Here is a 12,346-nt window from a genome sequence, read left to right on the forward strand (position 1 = left end):
ATGTACTAGAGTTTTCCAGTTACCCTTTAGTAATATTTATACAAACAAGAAGAAAAGTCACCAATAGCTCTATCTAAGAATAATATGGATAACTGCATGTGTGCTTTAAGAAAGTCACATTTGGAAACATTATATGCATACAGAACTGACATCTCAGAACTGATATCCCAGTAGCATATGACTTCCATAATGATTATACTACCACTTGTGACTTCAAAATTTTCCCTTAATGAATTAGCCAATACATAGACATCCATTTTACTTTCACTTCTCTATTAATCTCTTATTGCATTTTGAAGTCTATTTCTTTTATAAGTTCATTTACTATCTGACTTACATTTTATTCTCTTCAAAATAATTTCTAGTGAACATAGGACATTGAGATTTTCCCCTTGCATTTATTCAAAGCTCAAAAGTCACTTTAAAAAAAGTCACTTAAAAACAACTCTTTATAAGACTAACTGTATATTTTATTGGCAAATGAGAGGTACCTGTAGAAGACAAGTTTGACTGTTCCTAGTTAATGGACCATAGAATATTTTTTTCTTCTCTATTCTCTTATATTTTGTTCTGTCCAAATTAACATTGATGTGAGCACCTTTATCATGTCCACATATACAATACACTATATGTTACATACAGTACATGTTCAATATACAGTAGCAAATTTAAGGTCAGGAAAAAACCCACAACATAGGAAATCTCTTATAATTATTAGTTTTTATTATGAAAGTTTCATACTCAATAGTTAAAGCAGAAGAGAAATAAATGACTTAGCAAACATAAACTTGGATTTACCTTTCAAAGCCTTAAGAAAGATTTTAAGAAAAATGTTGACAGTCTGTCCTAAAACTTGTGTATGTGTAGGTGTCATGTGTTTTTTGTGTTTGTTTTGTTGAACAATATAAACTTCTTGAGGCAAAGATGGCAGAAATGCTTTTCGTTTGAAAGAATAGTCATTGAGTGCCAGACACTGAAATAAACCCTGGGTCTAGAAAGAGAAACCAGAATTGATCCTGTCCTCAAAGGACTCACAAACTAATAAAGATTGGCTAGAAGTGGCTCTAGTAAGTACTAAAACACAATTCTATAGAGGTGGCCATCTATTATTGTCCAAACTGAGACACTTATGAGAATAAAAAGAATGTTACTAATAATTATGTCAGATCATTAAGCATAAAAATTAGGTATGTCCCAGGCCAACATGGATGTATGGTTGGTCCTTCAAGTTACTTGAAAATTTCCATTCACATACAAAAGAGGGAATGTTAAATTCTGTCAGTGGAGTGAGCGATAAGAGTAGTGATTATAGGGATTAGGAATGAATTCAAGAAGGATATAATATTTAGAGTAACTTTCTGACTAATAAATTAATTAATAAACATTTACCATTTACTTAGTGCTGACTATGTGCCAGGAAACATGTTAGGAGCTGGGGACATAAAAACAGACATAGATCCTGATCTCAATGTTCTTATAGTGATGATTGTGGGGAGTGGAGAGAGATAATAATCAAAAAATATATATAATTTATGACTAAAAACTGTGACAAGGGTTAAATGTTTAAAAAAATAGGAAGGTATCAGTTGAGCCTTAAAGGAAAGAGTAACAATTTGCTGGCAGGGAAGAACTTTCTAAATTATAAATATTTAAACATTAATATGACACTATGCCTTAGTCAACACCTCATGCCTAATATTAGTGGTAAGGAGTGATAAATGAAAGCATTGAGAATGGATAAAGGAAAATAGTTACTTTTGCCCAAAAAGGACTGTAAGTAGGGAGAAAATTTCAAAGATGATATTTCTACGAGACAGGGATGTCCACTCTGACCATTAAAATTTAACATAGTACTGAGCCTCTTAGCCTGAGAAATCAGACAACAAAAAGAAATAAAAGGAATCCAAATTAGCAAGTAAGAAATCAAACTTTCACTACTTGCAGATGACATGATACTCTATGTAGAAAACCTGAAAAAAATCCACCAAAAAATTGCTAGAACTAATACATGAATTCAGTAAGGTCACAAGATAGAAAATCAACATACAGAAATCTGTTGCAATACTATACACCAATAATGAAGCAGCAGAAAAAGAAATCAAGGAATCAATTCCATTTACAATTGTACAAAAACCCATAAGATACCTAGGAATAAACCTAACCAAAGAGGTAAAAGATCTTTACTCTGAAAACTATAGAACACTTGTGAAAGAAATTGAACAGGACACATAGAAATGGAAAAACATTCTATCCTCATGGATTAGAAGAACAAATATTGTTAAAATGTCTATAATACCCAAGGTAATCTACACATTTAATGCAATCCCTATAAAAATACCACCAGCATTTTTCACAGAGCTAGAACAAACAATTCTAAAATTTGTATGGAAACACAAAAGACCCCAAATAGTCAAAGCAATCCTGAAAAAAAAGCAAAGCTGGGGTCATCACCATTCAGAACTACAATCTATCCTACAAAGCTGTAGTCATCAAGACAGTATGGTACTGGCATAAAAGCCGACACATAGATCAATGGAACAGAATAGAAAACCCAGAAATGGACCCACAACTACATGGTCAATCTTCAACAAAACAGGAAAGAATACCCAAAGGAAAAAGTCTCTTCCACAAATGATGTTGGGAAAACTGGACAGCAGTATGCAGAAGAATGAAACTGGACCACTTCCTTACGCCATACACAAAAATAAAATCAAAATGGATGAAAGACCTAAAAATGAGACCTGAAACCATAAAAATCCTAGGAGAAAACACAGGCAGCAACCTCTTTGACCTCAGCCATAGCAATTTCTTACCACATATATCACTGGAGGCAAAGAAACAAAAGCAAAAAGGAACTTTTGGGACTTCAAGATAAAAAGCTTCTGCATAGCAAATGAAACAGTCAACAAAACTAAAAGGCAACCTCTGGAATGGGAGAAGATATTTGGAAATGACAGATCTGATAAAGGTTTAGTATCCAAAATCTATAAGGAATTTGTCAAACTTAACACCCAAAACCCAAAAAATCCAGTTAAGAAATGGGCAGAAGACGAGAATAGACACTTTTTCAAAGAAGACATATAGAGGGCTAACAGACACATGAGAAGATATTGAACATCACTCATCTTCGGGGAAATACAAATCAAAACAACAATGAGATACCACCTCACACCGTTAAGAATGGCTAAAATTAACAACACAAGAAACAACGGATGTTGGTGAGGATGTGGGGAAAGGGGAACCCTCTTGCATTGTTGGTGGCAATGCAAACTGGTGCAGCCACTCTGGAAAACAGTACAGAGGTTCCTCAAACAGATAAAAATAGAACTACCCTATGGCCCAGAAGTTGCCTACTAGGCATTTACCCAAAGAATACAAAAATACAGATTCAAAGGGGTTCATGCACCACAATATTTTAGCAGCATTATCAACAATATCCAAAATATGAAGAGACCCCAAATGTCCATTGACCAATGAATGCATAAACAAGATATGGAGAGAGGAAGCTTGATGGCAGAAGAGTAGGAGACCTCGTTTCATCTGGTCCCTTGAATTTAGCTAGATAACTATCAAATCATTCTGAACACCTCTGAATCCAACCTGAGATGTAAGAAAAGAATTGCTGGACTTCTACAAATAGAAAAGCAACCACTTTTTTACAAAGTAAGAGGTGTGGAGAAGTGAATCTGAGGGGATATATTAGAAGATAAATGGTAGGAAGAGGGAGGCTCTGTAAGCCGGCTACCAGAAAGTGATATAGTCGTGGAACACAAAATCAGAAACTTTAGAAATATGCTCCAGTAAGAGACATACATGCCTGAAAGGTGCTCAGGTGGCAAAGCGGGGCAGAACCCTAGGTGAGACAGTGTGGTCTCAGGATCTCCGGGGTCACAAAAAGAATGGGGATGCCTTAGCCTGCAGAGTTCCCAAGCACTGGAGCAGGGAAACCTGTCATGGTCAGCGACCCCAGAGGGGGTTCTCAGCTCCTTCACCATAAACCGCAAACCATGGCATGATCTGGTGACCACTGTTCATGGGGGGCCCTGCAAAGGGCAGAAATGCAGCAACACTCTGCCTTCCTCTGGGGAGGGTCAGTGTAGTGCAAACCACAGCAGTCTGCAGACTTTGGCACACACAAAAGTGAAGACTGCTTATCTCTGAGGGTTTACTGAAGAGAAGGGACCGGGATCTTTCAGCTCTGGGACTGGAGATCGGGGCATGACCATCATTATTTTTATCTTCTAAAGACGTGCAGAAAGCCTTCATAGAACAACCAGAAGCAGCTTACACTGAGCCAGGGCTCCTGGCAAGGGGTGGTGCAATGCCACACAGACAAAGACACTTGAGAATCAGCACAGCAGGTCCCTTCCCCAGAGGACCAGCTCAAACAACAGGCAAATACCAAATTTACAGAACATACAGGACAGCAAAACTCCAGGGCTAGGGGAAAACAGTATACAGAATTCAAGGCTTTTTCTCATGATTCGTTTATCTTTTGGTTTAAAATTTTCCTTTTCTTTTTTTCTTTTTTTCCTTTTCAACTAGTTTCTTATTTTATCAACTGTTTGTTTTTAGTCTTTTTAACTTTCATTTTTTACATTTACATTTTATAGATATATTCTTCATTTTTGGCTTCCTTTCACTGTATTCAATTTCATTTTTTGTATATATAAAAGTTTTGCTTTTTAAACAATTTTGGGATTTCGTGTCTTCTAAGAAACTGACCAAAATACACCCAAAACTAAGTATATCACCCTGTTTTGTCCACCAGGGAGATTATATTATCTCCCCCACCCTTTTTCTTCTTTTCATTTTTAGTTTATAAATTCTTCAGATTTGTCTAGTGTGTATTTCACTTGGTCATGGTTGATATTTTTAATTTTGTTCTCTCCTTCACCCATTCTTCTCAGGGCAAAAGGCCTAGAAGGAGGAATTCACAACAAAAGAAAGAATCAGAGGTAATAATCTCTGCAACAGATCTAATCGATATAAATATATGTAAAATGTCAGAGCTGGAATTTAGGATAAGGATTATAACGTTACTAGCTGGGCTTGAAAAAAGCATAAAAGACACTAGAGAATCTCTTAGTGCAGAGGTAAAATCTAATCAGGCCAAAATTAAAAATGCTTTAACTGAGATGCAGTCTAAATTGGATGCTTTAACAGCTAGAGTAAATGAAACAGAAGAGAGCGTGACATACAAGACAAGTTGATGGAAAGGAAGGAAGCTGAGGAAAAGAGAGAAAAACAACTAATGGACCAAAAGGGGAGGCTTCGAGAAATCAGCAATACTATAAAGCAAAACAATATTAGAATTATTGGGGTCCCTGAGAAAGAAGAAATAAAGAGAGGTGGAACAGAAGGTATATTTGAGCAAATCATAGCTGAGAACTTCCCTAATCTGGGGAAGGAAACAGGCATTCAAGTCCAAAAGGTAGAGAGGACCCCTCTAAAAATCAATACAAATAGGGGCGCCTGGGTGGCTCAGTCGTTAAGCGTCTGCCTTCGGCTTGGGTCATAATCTCAGGGTCCTGGGATCGAGCCCCGCATTGGGCTCCCTGCTTGGCGGGAAGCCCGCTTCTCCCTCTCCCACTTCCCCCTGCTTGTGTTCCCTCTATCGCTGTGTCTTTCTCTGTCAAATAAATAAATAAAACCTTTAAAAAAAATCAATACAAATAGATCAACACCCCAACATATAGGAGTTCACAAAAGCTTGCAAATTTCATAGATAAAGAGAAAATCCTTAAAGCAGCTTGAGACAAGAGGTTCTTAACCTACATGGGTAGAAACATTAGGCTGGCAACAGACCTATCCACAGAGACTTGGCAAGCTAGAAAGGGATGGCATGATATATTCAGGGTACTAAACAAGAAAAAAACATTCAGCCAAGAATACTTTATCCAGCTGTCAATCAGAATACTTTATCCAGACAGTCATTCAGAGTGGAAGGAGAGATAAAGAGCTTCTGGAACAATGAAACTAAAAGTCCGCCCTGCATAAAATATTAAAGGGGATCTTGTTAGTGAAGAGAGAGCCCAAAACTAACATAGACCAGAAAGAAACAGACAATCTACCAAAACAGGGACTTTACAGATAATACAATGGCACTAAATTCATATCTTCCAATAGTTACTCTGAATGTAAATGGGCGAAATGCTCCAATCAAAAGACACAGGGTATCACATTGGATAAAAAAGCAAAACCCATCCATATACTGTCTACAAGAGACTCATTTTGAACCTAAAGACACCTCCAGGTTGAAATTGAGGGGGTAGAGAAACATTTATCATGCAAATAGACCTCAGAAGAAAGCTGGTGTAGCAATGTCCATATCAGACAAATTAGATTTTAAACCAAAGACTATAGTAAGGGAAGACTAGGAATACTATATCATACTTAAATGGTCTATCCAACAAGAAAAACTAACAATTATAAATATTTATGCTCCTAACTTGGGAGCAGGCAATTATATTAACTAATTAATAACCAAATTAAAGAAACACATTGATAATAATACAATAATAGTAGGGGAGTTGAACATCTCACTCACAACAATGGACAGATCATCTAAGCAGAAGATCAACAAGGAAACAAGGGCTTTGAATGACACACTGGACCAGATGGACTTCACAGATATATACAGAGCATTCCATCTTAAAGCAATGGAATAAACATTCTTCTCGAGTGCACATGGAACATTCCCCAGAATAGATCACATACTGGGTTGCAAATCAGGTCTCAACCAATACCAAAAAAAATGGTATTATTCCCTGTATATTTTTAGACCACAATGCCTTAAAACTTCTACTCAATCACAAGAGGAAATTTGGAAGGAACTCAAACACTTGGAGGATAAAGATCATCTTACTAAAAAATGAATGGGTCAACTATATGGTGGCTAACTGAACATAAAAATAATAATAATGAAGAAGATGGGAAAAAAAGAAAAAATCATGGAAACAAGTGAAAATGAAAACACAGCTGTTTAGAACCTTTGGGATACAGCAAGGGCCGTCCTATGGGGAAAGTACATAGCAAAACAAGCCTTTCTCAAAAAACTAGAAAAGTCTCAAATACACAAGCTAATCTCACACCTAAAGGAGCTGGAGAAAGAACAGCAAATAAAGCCAAGACCAAGCAGAAGAAGAGAAATAATAAAGATTAGCACAGAAAACAATGAAATATAAACCAGAAAAACAGTAGAACAGATCGATGAAACTAGGAGCTGGTTCTTTGAAAGAATTAATAACATTAATAAACTCAAAATGAAAATGAAAAGAGAAAGGACCTAAATTAATAAAATCATGAATGAAAGAGAAGACCTCACGATCAGCACCAAGGAAATACAAACAATTTTAAGAATATATTATGAGCAATTATATGCCAAAAATTTAGGCCATCTGGAAGAAATGGATGCATGCCTCAAAACTTATAAACTAACAAAACTGAAACAGAAAGAAATAGAAAACTTGAACAGACCCATAGCCAGCAGGGAAACTGAAGCAGTAATCTAAAAATCTCCCAGCAAACAAGAGTCCAGGGCCTGACGGCTTTCCAGGGGAATTCTACCAAACATTTAAAGAAAAACTAATACCTATTCTACTGAAGCTTTTCAGAAAAAGAAAGGGAAGGAAAACATCCAAATTCATTCCATGAGGCCAACATTACCTTGATCCCAAAACCAGACAAAACCCCACCAAAAAGGGGAATTGCAGAACAATATCCCTGATGAACATGGATGCCAAAATACTCAACAAGATCCTAGCCAATAAGTTCCAACAGTACATTGAAAAGATTACTCACCACAACAAAGTTGGATTTATTCCTGGGATACAAGGATGGTTCAACATTCACAAATAAATCAATGTGATAGACCATGTTAACAATAGAAAAGACAAGAGTCATATGATCTTCTCCATTGATGCAGAAAAAGCCTTTGACAAAATACAATATCCGTTCTTGATTAAAATACTCCACAGTGTAGTGATAAAAGAAATATATCTCAATATCATAAAAGCCATCTGTGAAAAGCCCGCAGGAAATATCATTCTCAATGAGAAAAACTTAGAGCTTGTCCCTTAAGGTCAGGAACATGACAGCGATGCCAACTCTCACTACTGTTGTTCAACATAGTACTAGAAATCCTAGACTCAGCAATCAGACAACAAAAAGAAATAAAAGGCATTTGAATTGGCAAAGAGGAAGTCAAACTCTCACTCTTTGCAGATGACATCATACTTTATGTGGGAAACCCAAAATGCCCCCCTGCCAATTGCTAGAACCCATACAGCAATTCAGCAACATGGCAGGATATAAAATCAATGCACAGAAATCAGTTGCATTTCTATGCAATAACAATGAGACTGAAGAAAGAGAAATTGAGGAATTGGTCCCATTTACAATAGTATCAAAAATCATAAGATACCTAGGAATAAACTTAACCAAAGAGGTAAAGGACCTGTACTCTAAAAACTACAGAACACTTAAGAAACAATTTTAGGAAGACACAAAGAAATGGAAAAACATTCCATGTTCATGGATTGGAAGAGAATTGTTAAAATGTCTATGTTACCCAAAGCAATCTACACATTCAGTGCAATCCCTATCAAAATACCATCAACATTTTTCACAGATCTGGAACAAAAAATCCTAAAATTTGTATGGAACCAGAAAAGATCCCAAATAGCCAGAGGAATGTTGAAAATGAAAACCAAAGCTGGGGCCATCACAATGCCTGACTTCAACCTATATTGCAAAGCTGTAATAATTAAGAGAGTATGGTACTGATACAACAACAGACACATAGATTAATGGAACAGGTAGAGAACCCAGTATTGGAACCTCAACTCTATGGCCAACTAATCTTTGATAAAGCACAAAGAATATCCAATGGAAAAAGACAGTTTCTTCATTAAATGATACTGGGAAAACTGGACAGCCACATGTAGAAGAATGAAATCGGACCACTCTCCTACACCATATACAAAGATAAAATCAAAATGGATAAAAAACCTAAAGGGAGACAGGAATCCATCAAAATCCTAGAGGAGAACATAGATAGCAAAGTCTTCGACCTTGGCCACAGCAACTTCTTCCTACATATGTCTCCAAAGGCAAGGGAAACAAAAGCAAAAATGAACTTTTGGGACTTCATCAAGATAAAAACTTCTGCACAGCAAAGGGAACAGTCAACAACAGACCAGCAATTACACTACTACATATTTACCCCAAAGAAATGAATGCAGTGATCTGAAGGGGCCCCAACGTTCATAGCAGCAATGTCCACAATAGCCAAACTGTGAAAAGACCTGAGATGTCCATCAACAGATGAATGGATAAAGAAGATGTGAGATATATATATATATATATTACATACACACACACACACACACACACAATGTAATATTACTCAGCCATCAGAAAGGATGAATACTTACAATTTACATCAACCTTGCTGGAACTGGCTGGTATTATGCTGAGCAAAATAAGTCAATTGGAGAACAACAATCATGCTGTTTCACTCATATGTAGAGTATAAGAAGCAGAGCAGAGGATCATAGTGGAAGGGAGGGAAAAAAGAATGGGAAGTCATCAGAGAGGGAGAAAAATCATGAGAGACTCTTAACTATGGGAAACAAACAGGTTTGCTGGAGGGGGGGGTGGATGGGGGATGGGGTATTGAGTGACAGGCATTAAGGAGGGCACAAGATGTGATGAGCACTGGGTGTTATACACAACTGATAAAATATTGAACACTACATCTGAAAATAATGAGGTAGTATACCTTGGCTAATTGAATTTAAAATTTAAAAAAGATGTGGTGTATATATACACAATGGAATATTTCTCACCTTGTAAACGAATGTTATCTTGCCATTTGCCACCACGTGGTTGGTGTTAGAGTGTATTATGCTAAGCGAAATAAGTCAGTCAGAGAAACACAAATACCTTATGATTTCACCCATATGTGGAATGTAAGAAACAAAACAGGTAAACATATGGAAAGGGTAAATGGTAAGCATTCTTTCTGATGGCTGAGTAATAAGAGACTCTTAAAGATGGAGAACAAACTGAGAGTTGATGGTGTGAGGTAGGTGGGAGATGGGCTAGATGGGTGATGAGCATTAAGGAGGGCATTTATTATGATGAGCATTGGGTGTTGTATGTAAGTGATAAATCACTGAATTCTACTCCAGAAACCAATAACGCACTGTATGTTAACTGCTTAAAATTTAAATTAAAAAAAAAAAAGGAATTAGAATCCACATTAGGTAAAGGATTGTTATGAAGCAGCTCCTTGCTCCCAAAGTGGTTATGAACAAATGTTTTCCCTCTGTAAATTGAGAAAATTGGGAAGGGACGTTTGTGAACCATTATCTGGAATTTTTTAGTAAATGTCGAGAGTGGCAATTTTGCCCAAAGAATTATCCAAAGGATGGATACAGAGGCTCCCATTCAACCAGAAAATGGAGGGGGACAAAAGAGAAAAACAGACAAAGAAAGTTAGGTGAGTTCTCAAATCTATAAAATCATGACAAAAGAAATTACTAAAGGGATGACTTATGAGCTCTTACAAAAGGGAAGTAGTGATCACTGGAAGCAACCATGAGTTCATAGACAAAAATTTTTGTCCAACTAACCATGCTTGGTCCCCCTTTATACATGGGAGATACGTTACAAGATTCTCAATGGATGCCTGAAATCATGGGGAGTGCTGAACTATATACACACACACACACACAAACTCACACACACTTTGTTTTTTCCCATAAATATATAACTACGATAAAGTTTAATTTGTAAATTAGGTACAGTAAGAGATTGACAACAATAATAATAAGACAACAATTATAACAAAATTAAATAAATAATAAATAAAAACTTAAAAAGCAGACAAACATCTGCAGGTAAAAGCTGCCAACATTGACCTCAATGAATTATTACCAAGAAAACAGTCTTTTTCCCATTCAGTCAGCTCACTCTACTTTCTTAATTCACATGCTCCTTCCCATCTTTGTATTACAAAATACAGTTCACTTGTACTGCATTTAGACAGAGCAATTTTCCGAGATCAGTCTTCAGGTTCTACTACAAGCTCCACCTCATCTTTTCCAAAATCTGCCAAACAACACCATGTATGGAGATAGAAACATCTGGCCATGTTTACTGAGCCAGAACCACTGGAAATGTTCAAAAAAGCTCAGTAGGTATGTAGGACAGAGCTGTCCAGCATTAGCTAAGTCAAGAAGAAAATATTAAATTCTCAATGATCTACGTGTGGTTAAGCAACTTTATTATTTGTGAAGGTGTTAAATCTCAATCAGTGTTCTGGGAAGCATGTTATGAGGGAGACATAGGGACACCTAGTTAGACAACTACCCTTCTCTTTCCCTTCTAGCAATTGTTTTTTTCATAATAGGCATCCTCAAGGATATTACACGTATCAAAATTTATCTACTATGCGTGATTTTTGCTGGGGCCTAGAAAATGGAGAAGTGACCATATTTCAGTCATCATAAGAATACTAAGCTCTTTTCTTGGTTCCTACTCTTTGAAATGTACCAATGTTTTTAGAATTAGCTTTAAGGAGAATAAATCCAAATCTGTATTGTATGAGGACATATTTTACTTTAAAGATGGAAAATAAGGGGCACCTGGGTGGCTCACTTGGTTAAGCATCTGATTCAATTTTGGCTCAAGTCATGATCTCAGGGTCATGAGATAGAGCTCCATGTGGGGTACACGCTCAGCAGCAAGTCTGCTTGAGATCCTCTCTCCCTCTCTCTCTCCCCATCCCCCTGCTCATGCTCTCTCTCTCTCTCTCTCTAAAGTAAATAAGTAAATCTTTTTTTAAAAAGTGGAAAATAGCAAAAATGAACTATTGGGACTTTAAGATAAAAAGCTTCTGCATGGCAAAGGAAACGGTCAACAAAACTAACAGGCAACCTACGGAATAGGAGAAGATATTTGTAAATGATATAACAGATAAACAGCTGATATCCAAGATCTATAAAGAACTTCTCAAACTCAACACCCAAAAAACAAATAATCCAGGCAAGAAATGGGCAGAAGACATGAACAGACACTTCTCCAAAGAAGACATACAAATGGCCAACAGAGACATGAAAAAATGCTCCACATCACTTGCCATTAGGGAAGTGCAAATAAAAACCACAATGAGATACCACCTTACGCCAATCAGAATGACTAAAATTAACAAGACAGGAAACAACAAATGTTGGCGAGGATGTGGAGAAAGGGGAACACTCTTACCCTGTTGGTGGGAATGCAAGCTAGTACAGCCACTCTGGAAAACAGTATGGAAGTTCCTCAAGACATTAAAAAT

The sequence above is a fragment of the Leptonychotes weddellii genome, chromosome X, assembly GCF_054177405.1.
Source record: "Leptonychotes weddellii isolate Sample4059 chromosome X, ASM5417740v2, whole genome shotgun sequence".
In the NCBI taxonomy this organism is placed as follows: Eukaryota; Metazoa; Chordata; class Mammalia; order Carnivora; family Phocidae; genus Leptonychotes; species Leptonychotes weddellii.